General features: G+C 43.1%; 1 protein-coding gene across 1 annotated transcript in view; it reads left to right on the forward strand.

The window, feature by feature from the left end:
* The window catches only part of NRXN3 (neurexin 3), a gene marked incomplete at its 3' end in the record, with an annotated part of 360,826 nt that overhangs the window by 32,879 nt on the left and 303,443 nt on the right, over window positions 1-24,504 (forward strand). The window lies entirely within an intron of this gene.

Raw genomic sequence — 24,504 nt, forward strand, 5'->3', positions numbered from 1 at the left:
AGCCATTAGGCCAGTCCAGACAGAAAAAGATGTAAAAAATAATATGCATTATATTACATGGCAGCTGGGGAGAATGGCCCTACCTGGAACCTCTGGCAGAAAGAACTAGGGGAGACTCGAGGTCAACCCCTTGGCTTTTGGAGCTGGAAATGTAGAGGATATGAGGCCAGTTTGCAGAATTGAAGGCCATCCAGCTAGCTTTAGATACTGCTGGTGAGAAAAGTGGTGTGCAAGTTTGGAGCTGGCTTCCCGCCAAGTCTCCGAAACTCGACAACTTAGCCTGTTTCCCAAAGAGGGAAGAAAAAAAAAAGAAAAAAACAAACAGCCAAAGCTATAGCAAAAATATATATATTACATATAAAACAGATATATACAGTGAGAATACTATATACCTATAACCCCAGAAACCCCAAATAGCTTCCTAAAGGGGAAGAGGGGAAGGGAGAAGGGAAAAAGGACAAAAAAAGGATGAAATGGGACAGAAACAAAACAGGTATACACAATCTAAAAACCAAGTAACCAGCAAAATGAAGAACTGGCAAAATCTTACCAGTTCCCTTGAGAGAAGCAGGACGGCTGGACACGGCCCAGCACTCTCCCCTCACGCGTGGCAGACAACAGCAGTCACTGCAGGCCTCAGCTCCAGATAAGCAAGACCGAGACAGGGACCCACCGTTCTCGAACCTCGCCGGAAAGGAAGAGAGCGAGCTCTCTTATCTATGCCTTATTTGTACCCCAGGTTACATAAAGGAATACTTCCTGGGTCACCTTCCTAGTTCCTCCCTGGTTACAAGCTGGTCTCCAGGAAGGCCTAGGGTGAAAACTATCACAAGTGGCCAGTGCTCTACCTCTGTACCGACTCACTGATGGTGGAAAATGGCTTGTGGGAGTGGGGCTACAGCAGTGGAAGTAGAGCAACTGACAGCACAGGGGCAAACCCATTTTGGCTGCTGAATTGTGGAAAGATGTTGGTGCCTGGAGAGAGAACCTAGCTGTATAAGTATGTCATGTAGATGCTCATGTGCCAAAGAGTCAGACCACTGAAGAACATCAGAAGAACCACCATATGGGTCAGGCTGCTAAGGCTGAAGTAGTTCAGATAGATCTGGACTGGCAACACAAGGGTGAATTATTTCTAGTTTGGTGGGCCCATGACACCTCAGGTCATCAAGGAAGAGATGCAGCATATAGGTGGGTTTGTGATTGAGAGGTGGGCTTGACCATGGACACTATTGCACAGGTCATCCATGAATGTGAAACATACCTGCAATCAAGCAGGCCAAGTGGTTAAACCCTCTGTGACATGAAAGATGGTGTCTGAAATAGAAATATGGCGAGGTCTGGCAAACTGATTATATTGCACTCTCACAAATGCACCAAGGCAAGCATCATGTCCTTACAATGTTGCAGGCAACCACAAGTTGGCTGGAAGTATATCCTGTGTCCCATGCCACTGCCCAAAACACAATCTTGGGCCTTGAAAAGCAAGTTGTGTGGTGACATGGCACCTCAGAAAGAATTGAGTCAGAAAATAGGGTACATTTTCAAAATAACCTGACAGAGACCTGGGCCAGAAAGCATGACATTGAGTGGGTATGTCACATTCCCCAATATGCACCAGCTTCCAGGAAACTCAAATGATACAATGGACTGTTAAAGACTACACTGAGAGCAATGGGTGGTGGGACCTTCAAACAGTGGGACACACATTTAGTAAAAGCCATGTTAGTGGTTAGTCAACACTAGGGGATCTGCCCCTCCCATGGTGGGAGGCAGTGAGTGAACAGCTGTGTGGTGTTTAGCTGCCTGACGGGTTAAACTTCAACACCTGGCTAGGAAAATATTTGAGATCTGTATCCACTGTCAGATTCTAAGTGCTGAGTGAATGGAAGTAGAATTTCAGGTTTTCTATTGATATTCTATCATTTTTACCTTGCCTTGTGATCCATGAATTTTAAGGCCAGAAGTGGCTATTATGATGATCTACTCCAATTGTCTGTGTAATGGAAGCTGCATGACCTACAGGGTATGGTCATATATAGTGAAGCTATTTTGGAGAGTTGAAACATTCTTAGGAACAGTACACTGGGGGGCAGTTTCTCTCCCTCACTGTTCTTCTGCTCTGTCTTAAATACATTCAAATACTTATTGGCTCCTTGGACCTCAGACTGTGTTTTCACATGTTTTTTTTGCCTTGATCAGGGTAGGAACATGAAACTGCAGAGGACCTCCCGAGTTTGATGGCATGCAGCTGTATATCTCTAATGAAAATAATTCCCAGTAGTTTTTTGATATCTGCTGCTTTTCTGGATGGATGACCATTTCAGAACTTCAGTCTGCTGATTGTTAGAAATGCTATTTTAATTCCCAGTGTACATTTACAGCCAGTTTGTGCATCCTTCTTCTGGTGCCAGTATTGCTCTTCAGCTAAAATAAATCTCTCTTCTTCCCTGTCCCTACAGCATTTATAGACAGCAGTAATTTTTCTTGGCCTTCATCTTGCTAGGTTAAAAGTGCCATGTTGTTCTAGTCTTTTCTGGTGAATTAGGCTCGGGGTTGTCTGGTTCATTCTCAGAGGCTTTCTCAAAACTTGGTTAATCTGGCTTCCTCCTTCCTGAGTACAAGCGATCAGAATAGAATGTGCTCTTTCAGAGCAGGTCTAACCAGTGTCTGGTATGATGGCTGGAGGCAAGTCTCAGATGTGTTAGGACCTCTGAGTCCTGCTGTAAGACAACTCAGTACCATGTTTGTGTGCAGATCCATGTGTTAGGACTTAGCACAGAACTGTCACGTTTTAAATGTCTGCACAAACTCTGTTAGCTCATATGGTGTTTACAAAGAAGAAGGATCTCATTTTCATGGCATGGATGATGGATGTTGGTACTTGTGGCAGCATGGACTCAACTCCTATTCCAGAGGCATTGGTGGAATTTCCTCAGCCCTGTAGCTGGAGTTAAGGTGTAAACTGGCCAAGCAGGATTTAATTCAGAAGCCAGCATGCTGTTGCTTCCTATTAATGCATCTGTGTTGAGCATCCACCTAATGTGATAGCGTGGTCAAACTGATTTATGAGGTCAAATAACCAGACAGACAATACTCTCAGTGTAAAGTAGGTCCTCCTTTAGTGTAATTGAGGGTAACACTTTTCGTGATAGTATGTGGATCTGAACATGTCTTCTTTCTGACAATATGGTGTAGTTGTATGTAACAATTCACATAGGAACCTGAACATGCCTTAAATAAAGATAGAAGTGAAATGGTTACATATAAATGCACTTCTAGTGTGAGACTGCATATACATATCAAATTATTTCAATATTGTGTGATAATGAAGAATGAATATTATGAGGATGAAGTCCCCATAATCCAATGGGAAACAATCAGTGACCTGCTACACCACTTAGACACATACAAGTCTATGGGGCTGGATGGTATCTATCCAAGAGCTGGCTGAAGTGCTCATCAAGCTGCTTTCCATCATTTATAAGCAGTCTTGGCTAGCTGGGGAAGTTCCAGTTGACTGGAGGTTGGTAAACATTACGCCCACCTACAAGAAGGGCCAAAAGGAGGATTCAGGGAACTTACAAGCCTGTCAGCCTGACCTCAGTGCCAGGGACAGTTATGGAGCAGATCATTTTGAGTGCCATCATGCGGTATGTGCAGGAAAACCAGGGGATCAGGGCCAGCCAGCACAGGTTTATGGAAGGCAGGTCCTGCTTTACCAGCCTGATCTTCTTCTGTGACAAGGTGACCCGCTTAGTGGATGAGGGAAAGGCTGTAGATGCTGTCTACCTAGAGTTTAGTAAAGTCTTTGACACTGTTTCCTACAGCATTCTCCTGGAGAAACTGGCAGCTCATGGCTTGGATGAGTGTGCTCTTCATTGAGTAAAAACCTGGTTGGATGGCCAAAGCCCAGAGAGTGGTGATGAATGATGATGAATCCAGCTTGTGGCCAGTAACAGGTGTGTTCCCTGGGACTCAGTACTGGGGCCAGTTCTGTTTAATATCCTTGCTGATGATCAGGATGAGGGGATTCAGTACACCCTCAGTCAGTTTGCAGATGACACCAAGGTGAGTGGAATGTTGATCTGCTGGAGGGCAGGAAGGCTCTACAGTGGGATCTGGACAGGCTGAATCGATGCACTGAGGCCAATGTCACGAGGTTCAACAAGGCCAAGTGCTGGGTCCAGCACTTGAGTCACAATAACCCAATGCAGTGCTACAGGCCCGGGGCAGAGTGGCTGGAAAGCTGCACAGCAGAAAAGGACCTGGGGGTGCGGATTGACAGCCAGTGAACATGAGCCAGCAGTGTGCCCAGATGGCCCAGAAAGCCAATGGCATCCTGGTCTGTATCGGCAATAGTGTGACCAGCAGGACTAGGGAAAAGATCACTCCCCTGTACTTGGCACTGGTGAGGCCACACCACAAGTACTGTGTCCAGTTTTGAGCCCCTCACTACCACAATGACATTGAGGTGCTAGGATCCGGAGAAGGAGGTGCTGGTGAAGGGTCTAGAGAGTAAGTCGAATAAGCTGAGGCGCTGGATTGTTTTAGTCTGGAGAAAAGGAGGCTCAGGGGAGACCTTTTTACCTCTACAACCACCTGAAAGGATGCTGTAGTGAGGTGGAGGTTGGTTTCTTCTCCCAAGTAACAAGTGAGAGGATGAGAGGAGATGACCTCAAGTTGCACCAGAGGAGATTTAGACTGGATATTAGAAAGTAATTCTTTACAGAAAGGGTTGTCAAGCACAGGAACAGGATGCCCAGGGAAGTGGTTGAGTCACCATCCCTGTAGGAATTTATAAGACACGTAGATGTGGCACTTAGGGACATGGTTTAGTTGTGGACTTGGCAGTGCTGAGTCAGTGGTTCGGTTTGGTGATCTTGGAGGTCTTTTTCAACCTAAACAATTCTATGGTTCTCTGATTCTATAATCCTATTGTGTTTTCATACCACCTTGTAGTGTGATAAGACCTTAAACCACCTTGTCCGGGCAAGACCTTAAACCACCTTGTCCGGGAGCTGCTTTATGCTGATGCCACTGCCCTTGTTGCCCACACAGAAGCAGCTCTGCAGCGTTTAACATCCTGCTTTGCAGACACTGCTGAGCTCTTTGGGCTGGAAGTCAGCTTAAAGAAGACAGAGGTCCTCCATCAACCCGCACCTCAGGAAGTCCCTCATCATCCCCACATCACCATTGGCCAATCAGAGCTCAAATCAGTCCAGCAGTTTAATTACCTAGGCAGCCTCATCTCCTCGGATGGTAAGATTGATGGGGAGAGATAGACAACAGGTTAGCAAAGGCATAGAGTGCTTTTGGAAAACTCCACAAAAGAGTATGGCATAATAAACACTTGAAGAAAAGTACCAAGATCAGTGTTTACAGAGCCATAGTGCTGTCTGCTCTCTTGTGTGGTTCCAAATCATGGGTCATCTACCGCCACCACCTGCGTCTCCTTGAACGCTTCCATCAACACTGCCTCTGTACAATCTTAAACATCCACTGGTCAGATTTTGTGACCAATACATCTGTTCTAGAACAAGCAGCAGTCACAAGTATTGCGGCCATGTTGCTGAGAACACAGCTGCATTGGACAGGGCACGTCTCCAGGATGAAGGACCACCGCCTCCCTAAGATCTTGATTTATGGTGAACTTGCCACCGGCTGCCGCAAGAGAGGAGCCCTGGAGAGAACATACAAGGACTCCCTGAAACAACATCTCAGCCTTGGCCATATTGATCACCATAACTGGTCTACTCTGGCCTCCAGTCGGGAGGTCTGGAGACACACCATCTATAACGCAGCTGTCTCCTTTGAGAACACACGCAGGATCACTCTCGAGGAGAAAAGGCAACGCAGAAAGAACCGTGTATTGCAGAATATACCACCTAAGGAGTCTTTCAGCTGTGCCTTTTGCAATCGGATATGTCTGTCTCGTATTGGCCTCATAAGCCACCAGCGTGTCTGTGACAAATGTGGATAGAGCCTTCCCAAATCTTCGTTCGCGAAGCCTAGCCATGAATGTAGTGTGATAATATAACAGAGAATTTAAGTACCCAAACTCAGGAATTTGAGAGTTTCTATTCCCATAATGCTAATAAATGCTCTTCTTTATGTGATGTGTTTACATGATTAAATACCCGATGAATAAATTTGCGCTGTATATGGCACAATTGTAAAAGAAGGGGTCAGCAAGGAAAAAAATATTATTTATAACATGCTGTGGTTGCATTTCTTGGTATTGTGTTTAGTGGTTTCCTTGTTTGAAACTTTGATGAATGAAGAGTTGCCGGGACACTACAATGAGTCTCACCCCTCAGCAAATGTTGCATGGTGTCTTTTATCCTAAGGAGAGGAAGAGGGCCTTTTATAATAGAATGTTTTCCCTTTGAGCAGATAAAGATATATAACACGATTAAGTGGTTAGAAGCTGAAATAGATTAATTTGGACTAGAAATAAGGTGCCCATTTTTAACAACTATGGTAATTAGGCCCTGAAAAATGTTCTAGGAGTTGTTATGAACTCTCCATTAATAGAAATCTTCAAGACAGGATTGGAAGGATTGGATTTTTTTTTGCCCTGCTTCAAACAGAAATTAATTCAGAGAAGTTCTTAGACTAGATGACCCCCAGGGATGGTCTCTGGCTTTGTAAGTCGTGATTCCTCCATGAGTCATATTCCAACCTTGGTTATACAAAAAAGATGATCTTTGTGGTCGACATAAACAGAAAAGTGCGTCCTCCACATGGTCCCCATATGATATCGGGAGTCACAAAAATTGTATGTCTTGCATTCCTATCTATGAAATGGATGTAGTATATTTTTCCTTTTATGGGTGTAGAGAACTGAGATACTTCTGTGCAGAGAAACTTGGGATCTATAGGGCTGTTTCCATCTGAGTCATGCTATGTGGTTTTTTTCGTTAGATGTTTGCAAGTAGGATTTCGAGACACTTGTCTCTGGTGTTGAATAGAAACGTGTTGTGTGCCAGAATGTGGTAGGGCAGAGGAAGATTGGATTACTGCATCTTTTGACTGCCCACATTTCTGGCATGTGTATGTGGAGCAAAGTGAGAGGATGAACCTGGCTGACACAATTGCTCTGCAAAGACCTGTGCCCAGGAATGTCAGACTGACCACAAACAGAAACGCAAGGGAAAAAGTGAGTCCCTCTGTTTCTGGGTGTATTTTTCTAGATGATTCAAGATACTTAATTGCCAGTTCTACATCAGTCCATTGTATCTGGGGGTATAATGGAAGCCAAAGATTGGAGTAGTGTGAATGCTGGAGTTGGTAGGGCAATAAATAGGCCTGAAAGCTATTGGTAATTTCTCTGGCAAGTGCTTGAGATCTTCACCCCTTCTCTGTCTCTGGGAAGATGGCATATACATTGAAAGTCACCATGACCCCTTAAAATGTGTGCATATGGAATTCATGGTCTTTGAGTCCTCTGACATGGGCAGTGAAAAACTTCCACCAGAACATGGTAGGGCAGGGCTAGTTTACATTTCTGACACATCACCAACATTTGATTCTCTCTCGCTCGTTTTCCCACCTACTGCATGTGTAAGGGAAGTTCTTAGTCCCTTTTGGCCCTGGGGTTGCCCTTCCCAGCTGCATACTGCACAGCATGCTCAGCCTGCCACCGTGCACCATCAGCTTTTCAGGAGCTAATTGGATAAACTCTACTCTAGAGCTCATTGAACTTGCCTGTAACGGTGCTTAATTAAAGTGCAGAAAGTTTGAAGAGATAGCAAGTTAAGGCTTATGCAATAATGAAATGGCACTATTCTACCATCTGCTTCCTTCAAGACGTTAATTGCTTCCACATATTTGTTTGTTTTAATTAGGAAAGAACCTTGATTAAAATGGAATGAGAAGGAGCAAGGGTAGAGGAATGAAAGGCTGGAAGGAGAGGAAGATGGGAGTGCAGGAGAGTGAGAAAGGACTGGAAGATGAAGGTTTGACCATGCTGCTGAGTGTTGATCAGCAGCTGTGGAATAGCCACCTAGGAATAAGTATTTTGGCACTCGTGGACACAGCTTGGACAAACAATGTAGTGTTGTATCACTGAGAAACTCAGTCATAAAAGATGAAGGGAACAAATAAAAGAAACAAAAGCATTTTTCCATGGAGCAGGCTGTGTTATAACTGCTTCTTACCCACTTCTGCAGAATCTTCCCTGATTGTGCACTGTGACTGCAGTGCTTTGTTTTTGCAGTCTTGAGTACTAACCTACAGTGAAGAAAAGATAAGCAAACTTCTCCCATGTTCGCTTCTTTTTCTCCTCTCTCTTGAACTACCATCCGTCCGCATTAAGCTCATCTTGGAAAGACTTCAGTTTCTTATGAGCAGCTCCAGATAAAAGCACTTTCCAATGACTGATAATCATGTCTGCTTGAAGACTAATGTCAGCAATTTTCTGAATAGATGACCAATAAAAGAAAACTTAAAAATTAATTAAAAAACACACCTCCTCATATTCCTAAGTAGTGGCATTGGCTGAAGCTTCAGGGATAGAGGGTTAGAAACTTTTAATTTGATTCATCTGACTCACCATTGTCTTTCCTTTTTCTATTTGTTTCTCTCCATGTCTGTTTTTTCCCCTTCCCTTTCCCCTTTTTTACCCTCTTGAGAGTGAAGTCTGATTTCCCAAGCAAGTATAAATGTAATTAAAGTCAAACACAGCTCTTAAAAACGGGAATCAACTAATTTCTTTTCTGGGCTATTGGTATTGTGGACAGATTTTGATAATGGAAAAAAAGCACCAACCCAGCAGCATGAAATGGGGTTATTGTAGTCACTGAAATAATAAAATGTTTAATAGTATGATGAGTAAAAATACTTGTTTTACAGGAGACTATAGGCCTTGTGTTCTCAACGTTTCTTCCCCACCCTGCTCTCTGACAGAGGCTGTAGCTTTGACATACCCAAATCTACTGTCCCAAGGATTCTCAATTTTTTTTATATGCCACTTAGGATTTTTTTTTAATCTCTTTCACTAGTGGAAAGTAGTTCCATTCCCCTTTGGTGAGTTTGAGAAAGCTTGTGGTCAAAGAAAAATCTTAACTTAATCTTACCTGAACACAGAAAAAAAAATCCCCCAAAACACTCACTTGATCACTTTGAATAGATTTGTGAATGTTTTCTTTGATTACTGTGGAAAATATGTATTCAAACAGTTATCATATAGTACATATGGACAAATATTTTGTGGCTGGGAGGGTTAGTACAAGGATGAGAGCATGGCTTTTCACCTGTGGATCTCTGGTTCAAAATCAAGTACTTTAATTTTGTCCTTAAAATATACCGTAATTGTTCCCTTGGGGCAGGATAGTAGACTCAGTGGATCAATTCTAATCACATTACTTAGTGTTATGCACTTGAACATCTCCAAGATGTAAGCTATAAATGAACCAGAGGAAATTCCAGGTTAGTAGGGACTGCAGATTAAACTGAGTGGTATGCTGGGGTACCTTGGGTGTTTTTTGTGGACATCTCCTATTTCTAAATTAATTGGGTTTCTTTTTTCATTATAAACCCCATCAAATTCCCAACTCAATATGATACATCTTCTGCCTCCGTGCAGTTCTGGTTATCCCACCTAGAAGAAGTCTGGAAGACATTCACCAGACTCCAGCTGGTATCTCTGTGAAGAGGCATGGAAGCGCTGGTGCTCCTCAGCTTATAAGAGGGCTAGGGCAGGGAGTGCTCTAAAAGCCACAGTGGTCTGGAGAAGGGGAATGTGGCCTCCAGTTTTTAGATTATAGCCAAGACTGAAGTGGAGAGGAGATGGATGGCTTTACTAAAAGTGTGTGAATGTGTGTTTAGGTGTTGAGGAGTAGGATGTAAAATGACTAAGCAGGAGCCTGACTTCCACCCTGGCAGTGGGCAGTATGAGACAACATTGAAGCAAGAATCCGGTGAGGAGGAAATGAGGGAGCACATGCCAGCCTCTCTTAATGCAAAGTTACTGCAACAAAGACAGGCTAATTCCTATGTGCAGGGTCTTGTGTTTTAAGTCTGAAAGTACTAAAAGAGGATGCACTGGCTGGGGTGGCTGGAGGCACCAGTTTCTGGCTGGTGTCTCAGGAAAATCCTTCGACAGGAGAATTTTCTCAGCAGAGAAAATTGTTGGGGAGTGTTGCAGAGTCTGTTGGGGATGAATGTCTGAAGAGGAAGATGTCCCTGTGGGTTTTAGGATTCTTAGCTATTATGGGTGTGAAGATTAAGGGAAGTTTGTTCTTGAAGTCTGTGAAATCAATTGAATCACTGTGGTGTGGGGTTTTTTTTCCTTTTATTTTTTTTTCTCCCCAGCATTGCTGCTTAAATAATTTTTCTGACTTTATTGCTACTACCTACCTAAATATTCTGCTGAAGACTACTATCGCCTTCCTCCTCTGCTCAATCATGCACTCCTACCTCTATGGTACTGTTAACTCAGACTTTATTTTCATCATCATAAAACAGCCTGCAGTCCTGTGGTTTAAAATCAACTAATTGAGTAGTGAATGGCAGGTGTAGCTTGGTACAGTTGCAACCTTAGTTTCTCCCACTAGTTGAAAAAAGCTATTGGGAATATATATTTTAGGAGATATACTTTGAATGCCTCTAATTCTGCTACCCTGGATGAGCCGTGTTGGTCATAGTGAAGCTGTACAGGATTCTCTTGGGAGGCGTCTGACAGAAAGCCAAGAGTGAGCTGTAGTCCAAGGCAACAGACTGGCTCAGTGCTGCAGAGTAACTGTATACTTTTATAGACATGTATTTTTTAACAGGTGACTACTTCTAGCCTGTATTTGTGAGGTAATCGGAAGACCGCAGTGGACTCACAGGTTTTCCATATCCTTTTCCTTTTTCATTTAATTCTGTAGGAAATCCTACATTAGGGATTCTGTAAAGGAGTTTACGGTGATGTATGTCTTCTCTTTCCTGTAAACTGTGGAGACACTTTTACTTTTTCCAGTAGTACACATTGCACATATTTGAAAACCAGCTGCTTCGAAAGTAGCTTTTCTTTATTTTTAAACAATGTTCATAATTAAGTGTATCTAAAACCTCGTATTTTTTCATAATGCTGACTTAAATATACAAGCATGCTACTTGTAGCTTTCCCTCTTTATTTAGATCTTAATTAAATGCACAGGAGGACTTTCTCCTGTTAGATGCATGTCTTTTTACTTTGCCTTTATTTTTGACTTTTAAAAGCCTCAGAAAAGTGGAGTCTATAAAGCAAGCTTAAATAGTTATACTTAGCTGATCCTTAGTGCTGGGCAGTGCTGCATACAAGAAGTCTGCCTGACTTTACACTTTCCCTTCCTCTGAGCCTCAGATAGTTTAGATGACCACTAGTCAAAAATGGACTTAAATGTACCTATTTTTTCCCACATGGTTGACTACCTGTTTTTGGAACCCCAGAGATGAGTTCTCCCTTAGGGAGTTTTGGGGGGAAAGAGGGGTTGCATTTCTCCTGATTGAGCCATGCATGAACTGTGGACCGTGATTCCCACTGAAAACGCAGAGCAGCCAATGTACAGATTCACTTGATTTGTATTTAAATGGGGAACGTGAGTGCCCCAGTTTCCTATGTTGTATCACAGGAGGGAGGTATCATATAGCTGGGCATGGCAGTCCCCAGGGAGGTGCAGACCTGTCAGCTGTACATGACTGTGCTGTTGTGCTCTGAAAAAGCTCTCTGGTGCAGGTGGAGTGAGAGGGCAACTGGAGGAGGATCAGGAGTTGAGGCAGATGAAGGCTTCCCTACTCCCCACCATTGCCCTACCTTTCTCCCTGCTGGGTAAACCTGTGCTTCTTTGGGACTGAGCCATCAAGAGTAATGAAAGAAAATCTGCTATGTTTTATAGATGCATCTTCCCTTACTTAATTTGAGGGTGGACTGTTAATGCCATAAAGGAAGATAGGTTGCTCTTACGTTAGCTTGTCTTTTGAGTGGTTTGAGCACTTTATGATCACTAATTAAACTTTACTATGTGGCTGCTGTAGTCCTAACTATATCCTCTGAAAGAGTGCTTTGCCTAAGGCCACATAAACAGGTCATGAGCCTCCTTATTTTGACTCATGCATGTACTCTGACTGCTAGAACATGAAGCTTATTGAATGAATCTTATTACTGAGCAGCAAAATATTGTCAGTCAATAACTAAGTGCTATAGATAAAGTGAGTTAAATTAATGTGTGATGAAGTTACATGGGGGAGAGGTTTGGCCTAGAATCTGGCACCTGGCAGGTTGCAGGAACCATCTGTTGCCTGTGGTACCAAGAAATCATTTTCATTAGTTACTTCTAAATCTCAGTTACTCAATGCAATTTGGAAACAGAAGTTCTGCCAGGTTATCACTTCAGGTATCTTCCTTGTAAGTGTTGATTAGAAAAGCTTTTCCCTCTGTTTCTCCCATACTTATTTTTGTACTCTTGGCAGGTGTGGGGTGGGAGACTGGAGTGCTCAGTCTACCCAGGAATGAGTGCTCTCACTAGTGAATTTTTTTCCCGCCCACATGTTTTAGCTATATCCTAGGCAGAGTGTCTTCTTAGGTGTAAAAAGGAGTATTACTGTTTGTTCTTTTCCTTGCTTGCCTTATTGGTGGACAGCAGAAAGATTATTGTTGCTCCCGGTGAGGGAATTTGTGCTGTTTAATTTAGAAACTGGGGCTAATCCTGCAGCATTTCTCATTGGCTTCCAGTTTGCCGCCAGCTAGCAAAAGCTGTATGTGGAACAAGGAGATGAAAATTGGTGCCAAAGTAGAGTGAGACCCATCACTGCCTCATGATGAATCTCTAGAGCTATGAGGAACTTCCCAGATGCATGCTGAGCTGAGTGCAGGGCTTGGTATGAAGGGGAAAAAGTGGGTGCTGCTAGAAAGAACTGCTCATAATGTTTTTGTCAAAATAATGGCTTTTCAGAATGTGAAAACAATGTTAGCAGAAAGGATGTATTATTCAGAATTTTCAGATTTTTTTGTTGAGAGGGAGGGAAATACATTTAAAATTGATTTGAAATGAAAAGTTATGCAGTTGCTAGGAATGAAGCTATTTATATAGCAGTCTCAGTTTTCCCACTTTTTCTATTCTATACTCCTTTCCCAGAAGAAATAAAACTAAAGTGCAAATAATGACTGGAAGTTACTATATCCAAAGCTAGGTAAGGTAGAATATTTAATTTTTCAATTAAAAATAGAAAATTCAATTAAAACACCTCAGTATAATAAATGTTCTTTCCATTTTCACTAGTGGCTTTCATAACAAACAATTATCCCTTGTCAGCTGTATTGCCAACCATTCAGAGATTCGTATTTAGTATAGCAAATCACAAAATATGTCCCATGCAGATATGGAGTACAGTACAGAGATATTCCCTGAGCCACTATCACATCTGTAACCTGAGAAATTCTGGACTGGGGAGCTGCAGGAATTCAAGTATTTTCCCTGCACTCTCTTTTTTCTTTTTTCTTTTCCTTTCCTATTTTTAAAATATGTGAGTTTGAATCCTGACTTGAGCAGGTCGAGTTGGGATTTTGAATTCGCAGCCCAGTCACTCAGAATGTCAATTGTCTTCCAGGGCACTGCACTGTGAGTCCCAAGGCTGGAAGCTCTTTAAAATACCATCTGACTTTTAAAGGAACATTTGCAGGAGAATATATATCTTTTAAGTCTTTCTAAATCTACCAAGTGTGATTGATTTATCAATATGTAGCAACTAATGTTTAAATAAAGAGACGTCTTCTCCAGTGGGTGCTAAAATACTCCATTAGAAAATTTGAAATAATTTCTAAGGGCGTTCATTTCCTCTGTGCTTCTAGGTAGCTTTTTTCCCCCCCCCCGAGCCCATGTGAGGTATTAAACTGGCTGACAGACTGCTTCCTGGGTCGGTGGCCCTGGCACACTACTGGGTTTAGGGTTTTGATGCAGGGAGAGAATCAAGAGTGCTGTGCGGTGCCCCTAGTCTGCTTCTCAGGTGTTGAATGGTTATTTTCTTTTACTATTTCCTTTTGTTTTTATTCAGGTTCGTTTTAAAATGTATCAGGAGCTTCCTGCAGTCATGCCCAAGTACTTCTGACAGCTCAGGACTGTCCAGCCTCTAGACTTCTTGTTTTAGCTAATGTCTGCCTCCTTGTCACCCTGTGTATATTCCTTTTACACTTTGCTACGTGTGCGAATTCCCTGCCTTTTTGGCTTCTAGTGTTTTGCTTACTCCAGAAAATGTCATTACCTCATAATTAGGTGGTCCCACTGAAATAAGCAGATGAATCCTTTATACTTGAATTTTGTAGAAATCCTTTTGTTTTGCACATCTTAATGTTTGTTTCTGCATTTCAGAGCACCAAGTTTCTGAGGAAAAGACATAACTAAAGAGAAAACTTATAGGGCAAAATAGTGTGAAGTACAAAAATACAATCCAAGAAGATGTAGATGAATTAAAAAACAATAATGAAAACCCTGTTGTATGTGTAACTTGTCCCAGTATCTGGGCTCTTGGGCTCACGGGGTTCTTAAGCCTAAAATTATCTGATCAAACAGCCTTCCTTTCAAAACACATTCTGCCAAAAGCCCTGTATTTCTGCTTTGAGAGTCCCTAGGGCTCAGGATCCTAGGTAGCCTTTACTGGAGCTGTTTCAGTCCTTAGTTGTGAGGCCACTGCTGCGGCAGTGACAAGTTTGTTATTCCAGCCTTGCCAGCAGGCAGTCTAGGTTAGGTGGAAGATTGCTTGGTGCACACTGACAGATCACCATGTACTGCTGCAGGCACAGGCCAGGCTGAAATGAGTCCATGCAAGCACAGCGTGCTTAGTTTATTTCTTACCTGTCCCATAATTCCTGGTCAGTTTAGAAACTGACCCCTGTCGTGCAGAGCTGCAAGTAATTTATTTGATGATCTGGAAAGTTTTCAATATCCTCAACCATTTAAAGTATTATCCTTTTCCAGCCAAGACACTGACCCTTAAAGATTTTTACAAGGAGTCTGTCTTGGCAAAGATTTCCACCTTCATTTCCCCAGCATGCTATGGCTGAGAAACCTATCTATGTGTAACTGCTAATCATGTCCTCCCAGTTACCCTTAAGTAGAAATGGGGAGGGGGATGGGGTGCAGTGAATTTTGGCAGGAATTTTGTATATCAGAGGATGAAAACAGCAGACAGATGGAAGAATGCATTGATTTCCCATGGCAGGGAATTCCCAGGCCGCCACTGTGTATACACCCACCAAAAGCAACATATTTCTGGAGCCTAGTGATAAGGGAGGAATGGGGTTCAGAAAGCAGAGACCTAATCTCACAGTGCCTGTAGACTTCTTGAGCACTTACCAGGGCACCAATGTCTGCTCCCTGTGTTTGTCAGCATCAGTCACTGTGAGAGCTGTGTGAATATGGATCCCTCACGCTTCAGTTCCAATGCTTAACAGGGCTCCCTGAAAGGGATTTGGTCTGTAAACCGAACTTCGACTGTTTAAGGAGCTTAGGAACTGAGCTTAGCATTGCCTGTGCTCTGGACAATTCCTAAACACCTTTTGCTAGGTTTAGGTGTTTTTATTTGCTTTGCTGGAAGCTGAGTATAAATTTTTGCATGAGATTCTGAAGTTGCAAGAAAACAGAGTGCTCATTTCATTTAATTTCATGGCTAGGCTTCACGAACGAAGATTTGGGAAGGGCACCACCCACGTTTGTTACAAGCGCATTGGTGGCTAAAAAGACCAATATGAGATAGACACGTCCGGTTGCAAAAGGCACAGCAGAAAGACTCCTTAGGTGGTATATTCTGCAAGGTACGATTCTTTCTGCGTTGCCTTTTCTCCTCGAGAGTGATCCTGCGTGCTTTCTCAAAGGCATCAGCAGCGTTATAGATGGTGTGTCTCCAGACCTCCCGACTGGATGCCAGAGTAGACCAGTTATGTTGATCAATATGGCCAAGGCTGAGATGTTGTTTCAGGGAGTCCTTGTATGTTCTCTCCAGGGCTCCTCTCTTGCGGCAGCTGGTGGCAAGTTCACCGTAAATCAAGATCTTAGGGAGGCGGTGGTCCTTCATCCTGGAGACGTGCCCTGCCCATCGCAGCTGTGTTCTCAGCAACATGGCCTCAATACTTGTGACTGCTGCTTGCTCTAGAACAGACGTATTGGTCACATAATCTGACCAGTGAATGTTTAGGATTGTACGGAGACAGTGTTGATGGAAGTGTTCTAGGAGATGCAGGTGGTGGCGGTAAATGACCCATGATTCAGATCTGTATAAGAGAGTAGACAGTACAATGGCTCTGTAAACACTGATCTTTGTACATTTCTTCAAGTATTTATTTCACCAAACTCTTTTATGAAGCTTTCCGAAGGCACTCTATGCCTTTGCTAACCTGTTGTCTATCTCTCCATCAATCTTACCATCCGAGGAGATGAGGCTACCTAGGTAATTAAACTGCTGGACTGATTTGAGTTCTGATTCTCCAATGGTGATACGAGGATGATGGAAGACTTCCTGAGGAGCCGGTTGATAGAGAATCTCTGTCTTCTTTAAGCTGACTTCCAGCCCAAAGAGCTCAGCAGCGTCTGCAAAGCAGGATGTTAAACGCTGCAGAGCTGCTCCTGTGTGGGCAACAAGGGCAGTGTCATCAGCATAAAGCAGCTCCCGGACAAGGTGGTTTAAGGTCTTAGTGTGGGCCTTCAGTCGCCTGAGGTTGAATAGGCTTCCATCAGTACAGTATCGAATGTAGATACCGTCCTGATCATCGAGGTCTGCTGTGGCCCTCTGGAGCATCATGCTGAAAAAGACTGTGAATAGAGTTGGTGCGAGAACGCAGCCTTGTTTCACACCATTGGTAATTAGAAAGGGCTCAGAAAGTGCATTGCCATAACTGACTTGGCCGTACTGATCCTCGTGGAGTGAGATGATCATTTTAAGGAACTTGAGGGGACAACTTAAACATTCCAAAATCTGCCATAGACCTTTTCCACTCACAGTATCGAAAGCCTTGGTGAGGTCGACAAAAGTTACATAGAGACCTTTGTTCTGTTCCCTACACTTCTCTTGCAGTTGTCTGAGAACAAAAACCTAATGTGTTACATAATGGGAAAATCCACTGTAAATTGCAAGATGTCTGCGGGCCCCTCATTTCCTTTTCAAGTATATGGTGCTTATCTTCCTGTGAGCCAGCAGACTGTAGGAAATGATCTAAATTAATTACTGGCCATACTAATGACAGGAAAGTGTGGCCAGGTGCAGTGTCCCTCTATACATGTTATGTTTTTAGTACAATAACAGACTTGATTGCATCTGCCTCCTGTCTTTGTAATATACTATCACAACATTTAAAAACATGAAAACTTCTCTTACTTACCAGAAGTCAGGCTCAGGAGTGTAAAATATGTTGAAAAGTGTGAATTGACAATAATCTGTAAGTGAATGACAAAATGAGTTTTAACTTTGTTCTTATTGTAGTCTTTCTGATAGTCCTTTTAAGCTTTTTTCTTCCTTTTTTTCCCTATATGTCAACTGTACTATAAAGGCATTTTAGTACTAACTCAGTTACAGAAAATCACAATCACATGTGCAGTGCCCAGTAGCTCTGTTCTTGACTGTGTTGTGCTAGATTCTGCCAGACAGAAAAGAAAATGTTCTTGCTTGCGAAGAACTTAAAAATGCATATGAAAGGAAGAAGCAGGTGGATAGACAGCTAGGAAGAGCAAGGTATTATTGCTTGGCGTGCCAACGATTAGTTTTATTTTGTTGTTGCTTTTTGTGCTTTGTACCTTTTCCTAAAGTTAAGTAGCTGACAAAGCAGTGCACCAGTGACTTCTCCTCTTGCTTCGAAGTTGGGAGTTCCTCACAATGTGTCTCTCCTCTGTGGAGTGTCTAATAGTAGCCTGCCTCTGCAGTATCAAATACATTTTGGAGGAAAAGTAAACCCATTCTACACTGATAATCTTAGGAAAATCTTCTTGGAAGCAGCCTCATTTTCAGACATTGGTGACATGCTCAAACTTCACTTTTCAGTAATGATAAGCACATTTTTAAAAGACTTGATTTTTATTAAAAGAAAATGGAAATACTATGTATGTGTCAAATACGGGCTCTGGAAGAAGTTTTACCTTGATAGTAATTCTAGCACTGTGAATTTGCCAAATTCCCTGCTAACATTCCCTGCTATCATGTGTGCAGCTACTGACTTTGCATTTGATATATTAGGATCTGGCAGAATAAACAACGCTACAGATCTGTCCAAGCTTCTTGGTAGCAGAAAGGAGAGGATATGGGGTGTGGAGACAGACCAACTACAGAAGGAGTAAAATAGATGATAATGATTCAGAGCTCTCCAACTGTTGAATTTCAAAGTCTTTATAAAGGCAGGTATTCTTTGTTCTCTTTTAAGGATGGTGGAATTGAGGGAAGGCCAGTGTTCCCAGTGCAGCTGCCATGGGAATTACTATAAAAGGCTGTTGAGTTTTGCAGAAATCGCTCTCCTGGTTAGTACTGGCTCAGAGATGGGGGAGTCTGGTTTCTCCTGTGTCGCAGTACAGAGCAATAACTGCTCAGCTGCTGCCAACGCTTCCTTTTAGCTAGTCCTTGTTAGCGGAGAGTTTGTGGTAATGGGAGTAATTAACACACTGGGAGTCATTTCTGTGTCCTGGAAGGGAACAGAAAGCCATCAGAGCAGCCCTAGACATGATTGCTCTGCAGGGTTATTTTCTCTCTCTCTTTCTTTCTTTTCCATTGTGCTTGGGTTTTGATTTTTCTTCTTTGTGTTAAGAAAGCTGGAGAGCTGAAATGGTCTGTAAATTGCAGTCATGCTGAGCCTGGGCTAGGTAGGCTAGTTAAAGGTCACTCTCCTGGACTAGATGGCCTCCTCTTGTGGGGTGGGGAGAGTGTTTAAGTAGGGAGTCAGGAGATTCCTTGTGGTTTTTTTAACCCTTCTTCTTCCAGTGTAGATTTGAAAAGCTCTGGTTCTAAGCTGTTTGTTTAAATAGGTGCAGGGTGTAAAAATGTTGAAGGGTGATTATGATAAAATGTTAACCCTTCCAACAATCAGATGATTTTCCAGCCTGATGGGTCTGAAGTGAGGCTGTGCTGACATAACCCCATGCTGCTTTATGCACTAAGCACTTTATTAGCTTGCTCATATCCCTTTTGAGGCTGCTGGTGGCATTTCAGCTGTGTGTCTTGCCAGTGCAGGTGAGCTCAGCTCCCCCATAGATAGGTGCCTAGTTTGGGTATTACACAGTGTTTCTGGAGGTGAGCTCCAAGGTTACACTTGTCATAAGCAGTCATTCTTGCCCTTCCTGAGTGAGAACTAGGAATGGGGAGAAGAAGGGGAATGGGCTTAAACTGATTGCAAATCACATGCCCAGGTACCAGGAAACCAACCAGCCAACCACTTACCTACACATTACAATTTATGGTGTATGAATGTGCATGTGCATATGCTAATCCACTACAGGGAAGCAAAGAAAAACTAATTCTAGCTTTATAGTCTAGGGGTTTTTTTACTTTCTTTTAAGAGGATACTCTTGAATTGCAACCCCAGACCCTTTATTTTCCTTGCCTTTTACTTGATACAGTTTTTTTACCACTGTCTCCTAGGGAGCTCTGTGCTGAATTTAGGTAAGAATTGGGTAACTCCATATCTACTTTCAAGAAGGAAAAGCTAAGTCTGCAATATGTGTTAGTGGTGGGAAGAACCAGTGAACACAGGAGAATACATCTTCTTCTTGCCTTGGAGTGGGGCAAAGGCATGTGTGGTTCTCACAATGGTGTTAGAGATTGGTATGAATATTATATCCCTGGAAACTATCCAAAAGAAGTCAACGAGTTCTCTGTGTCACCCCCAGTCCCTAATTTTAAGATATTTGCCTTCATGTGCATATCTCTCTACATCCAAGATAAAGCCCTAAATCTCACTGTTTCCTCTTCTGTTTCTCTCCCTGCAGCCAGTCAGCCAGTAATGTAAGATCCCATGAAGTTCTGCCAACTTCAGCAGGACCTAGGTGTGTTCAACTCTTTGCAAGGCTAATCCCCATTTTCAATTGCACTTCCATCCTCTTCACTAAGCAGAGCCCATCTTATCTTACCCCTGACCCCTCTGAGCAATGTAGTGCCACCAAAGTCTCCCTTGGTAAGAGAATCGTAGAATTGTGTGAAGATAGAAGCTGTTTGCCTCTATCTTCATCCTAGTTCTTTCAGCTCAGCTCCCCTGGCACCACCCAGAGTCCTCTCCATCCCAGCAAGGGGATGATGCAGTGTCCAGATTTATTGCTGAGATGCAAATGCTGCTAGAGGAATTAAAAACTAAATTAATCCCTGTGGTTTTCTGTAGTCTCTTGAATTTCAAACCCTTCATGTCCCCTCTCAGTTCTCTGTAAACATCTCACCATGCATCCTTGCTGAGGATGCTGCCTATGGGAGGATTTTTGTGCTTTTTTTTCCGCAGCGACAGTAGCAACTCACAGTTTTCACATCTACATTTTTCATTGGAAGGGTTATTTTTTTTTTGTTATTCTTTCACCCTTTGTTTTTAACCACAATTCAGCTGGGGATAGACCAGGCAGAAAGATTTCTGCATAAGAGAAATCATTAAAGCATTAGCCAAAAGGAGCCCATTGTTCACTAGGGAACTGGATGAGTGAAGACAGACTGAATAAATACTATTAATTTGCCGTTTCTCTGCTGCTAGCAAGCTTGACTTTTCATATCAGTTATTGATTGTGAATTTTACTGGATTATTTTGAGCAACATATGTCATAGAGCTGTAATGAGCTGATTGCTGTGCTTTGGGCCAGTTGTGGGAACACACATGGACGCAGAACCAAATTAGGATCCTGTTTACCCCTTCCTAAAACTCCTCTGCTTCTTTAGGGCCAGGGAAATAAAGAAAGCCATTGGATTTTGTTTATTTTACAGTGAAGGCATGGACAAAAGTGAGTTCACATGGGGTATTAATACATGGATCTTAGGTGACCAGTGCATATTTTTCCTTCCACTCGAAGTGTGACATAATGAATACTTCCAGTTACGGAAGGGAGTAGAAAACTGGGGGGGCTTGTAAACCTTTCCCATCAGTGTGTCGGTGGGATTTTGTCCAGCATCCTGAGGTGGAATAATAGGACTTCCAACTTTGCATTGGGCTGCAGTGGCAGGGCTTTGCAAGGGAAGCTAGCCTATCTTTGGCTTCATCTAACTCTCTTCTTCTTTCTGCTCTAGAAATTGCTGAAAATTACACTTTCAAATACAAATAAGTCCATCCCCAAGCAATTAGCAGTCAGAGAGGGAGGTAGTGGGGGAGGCAGGGCAGGGAGTGACAAACCCATCTCCTGCAACCTTTCTGTGCAGTTGGGTAAATAAGCTGCGGAGCAGCACTGTGCCCAGCTTTTCACCCTCTTTCCTAAGCAGGTCTGTTGCGAGACGTTTTCAAAGATATTAACCCTGCATACAGAGTGTGCCAGTCAGTAATTATGGAAATTAGTTGGCAATTAGATAATGTCACTCACTCTCCACATACAGCTGATAAGCAGTTGAGAGCCACTCCAAAGCAAGGGCGAGACCCCCTCTGTGGGCTGCTGAGCAGATGGCTCTGACCCGGCATTAATAGGCTGCTGTCAAGTTTGGGAAAGTGCGGTGGTTGGGTAGCACTTGCCCATGGCACGGCGGTGGGGGTGCCTCCCTTCCCCAGCTGGGGAACTTGTGCAGCTCTGTCGGTCCTGCGAGTGGGACGTTTCAATAATGCAAGTGGGTGTGTTTCCTGCGGTGGGTTTTGCGTGTGCGAGGTGCTGAGCCATCTGTTCAGTGTGCAGGTTCCTCGCTGTCGCAGCTCTCAGCTGGGCCAGGGAGGCAGTACAAGCTGTTAGAAGTGCAGTGGAGTTAACTCGCTTGCTGGTGTCCATCATGAAGTCTTCTTTTGCAAGATGTGATCATGCTGTGACAAAGTTTGAGATTTCTCAGAGTTAAAATATGTAAGAAAATAATCTGGGATTCTATAGTTATTGTCCCAAATTGTAATGTATTGCTATGGTAGCAGTGTGCTGTATGAGGCTGCTAGGGTAGTATTTATGCTAAAAATAAAATGGTAAAGCAGAAAATTATTCATTCTCAGTGTGTCTTGGAGGATCATTGTGAGAATGGGTGAGGCACACAGAACCGGTGTGTCAGGATTTACTCTCTCAAGGTTAGGATTCAGATCCTGCCTGCTGCGATAAAGGGCACTGGGTCTTCTGAGTTTTTCTTGAAGACCCTGCTACTATGTAATGAGATTTGCTCTCACAGACTTTACTGTGTGAGACACAAAACTGGAATAATGGGAAGTGCCGTGAGTCAGGAATGACGTGTGCTGACAGAACTCTGGAGGAGCCACAGATGGCCCCAACCTGTTAGTGGCTGGGTGTGGGCAGCCTTCCCAAAATCTGAGCTGCAGTGTCTAAAAGGCAATGAAGCACCCAGCAGTGACACCTATATTTCATGGTTTTTGTGTCATCTTCCTCTTCTGAAACAGAGCAGGCGCTGTCTTCTTTCAAAACAGCTAGGAAGGGATTACCTTGGCTTCTCTCAATCAAAACAGAGAGGGATTGCCTCGGCTTCCCTCTTTCAACAATACTATTCCTATTTAACCATTTCTGCCTGGTTTCCCTTGTTAACTGTGCCTTTTGTATTCTCCTGATGAACTTGTATCTTTACAGAAATCTGTACCACAGAGGTAGCCTACTCCCTTTACTGCAACTTTGAAATAACCCAAGGATTGAAGCGACCCATGGAGTCTGAGATTTCTTTCTGTGTGTAATGCAGGGTTTCAGCAGCCTGGAGTTGGGAGAGATTGGTAGGCATTTTGGACAGATGTTTGAACTGTACATGGACATACACATCTCAGCTGTGGTTATCTATCATGTTCACACCTGCTGCTGCTGTGATTTACAGCATCTTTCACTGGTTATCAAAGAGTTGGTCTTTTAAAACAGGTAGAGAAATGTAGTAAGACTGAGGGCTGGCTTTGATGCAAATTGTGCAATTCACCCTGCCCAGGAGAACTTAAAGCTTGGGTGAGAACTCTACTGCATTGAGTTCTCTGTGAGTGGTTGATGCCATACTGGGCTTGTCTCCCTTCTCAGTTCAGGGTGAGCATAGAGCTGTCTGATGGAGCAGTGAATTTTGCTGTGGTGGTGGTAAATGTTTCAGGGAACTGTGAACCTGTGAGCTGTTGGAAGCACATTGCTGGCTAATTTACACACATTATGATATTCCTATTCCCATCTCATCAGTAACTCCAGGCTTGGGTCATCACTTTTCACACTTACCTTCCTCTCACTCTATTCTCCTTCTCCGTAAATCATGAGCTATTTTAGTGGATCCTCTAGGGAGCACAGAGAAGAAAGGTAAATAAACAACAGCCACATAATTTTTTTTTCCAACTGATTTTTCAATGCCCCCCAACACCCCCATCAGTTGAGCCAGCATCATGATTATTTGGAAGACAAACAGTTTGAGCATTTGGATCTGTGATTTTTTTTTTCCATTTTACACCTCTCCTAACACCTCCTTTTTCCTCTTCCATTATTATCAGCCAAACTGTTAACAATTAAAAGGAATTATCTTCCCTCTGGTTTTGACTTGATTTTATTTGTGTTTATAGCAGTTTAGATAACACACTCCCCTCAGGCAGCTGCAGGGAACAGGCCTGGTTTCCACTGGGCACTGAAAGCTCACATTTCTCTCCAACTTGCGGGTTTTCTTTTAATTGATCTCTTTTGTTTTCTAAGTGACTTGTTTTTCATGCTGGCTAAATTTATCAGACTGACAGCTCTGGAGACTTATGGCTTCTGCAGGTCGCTAAGGCAGGTGAGGCTGTGACTGGGTGAACTCTCCCCTCGGTTTCCTAGTGGTTCTGCTCCAGCTCGACCTCTGCCCTTACCAAACAGAAACTTTTCAGCACTGACTGTTTCTGCAGTGTCTGTGGGCCTTCTCCTTCAGAGCAAGGTGGGCAGTGGGGATGAAAGGCATCTACTGTGAGCAACAGCAGCCCAAACAACTCTCATTGTCCACAGCACAAAATATTTTTCCCAAGCAAATATTGCCTCACAATATTTGTGTTCCAGTTTGTGAAAACTGTGTTCATCCTGGCTTCTGTGAGGCTCAAGGCCTTGATTCTCATCACCTCCTTTCCTGCTTTGTATCTATGCTAATGTTAGCCATTCCCAGAGCTGTTCTTGTGCCCAACCCATTTTTGTGAACAAACACGTCTGTTGATAGAAAACTTACTTTCCTTTTAGGTAGACTTTTCAAGGAATGAGCATAGCTTTGTGCTGTCTTCTTTACCTGTCACTTAAAACATCCTCCTACACTAGGCATACAGTCACCCGCATGCAAATATTCAGAAGTGAGTTAAATTCCAGTGTTAACAGATGTAACTCAGAAAAGGCAGTTGCAATTGTGTGCTGTTAGTTAGGGGTGAATTTGGCCTTTTTGCCAAACAACTAGACCGGGGTAAGTGGTTAAGTGTTTAGACAGTTCTTAGCATCTAAGCTGCAA

This window comes from Pipra filicauda, unplaced genomic scaffold, assembly GCF_003945595.2.
Source record: "Pipra filicauda isolate LSUMZ 115617 unplaced genomic scaffold, ASM394559v2 scaffold75_size2874737_pilon, whole genome shotgun sequence".
Taxonomy (NCBI): domain Eukaryota; kingdom Metazoa; phylum Chordata; class Aves; order Passeriformes; family Pipridae; genus Pipra; species Pipra filicauda.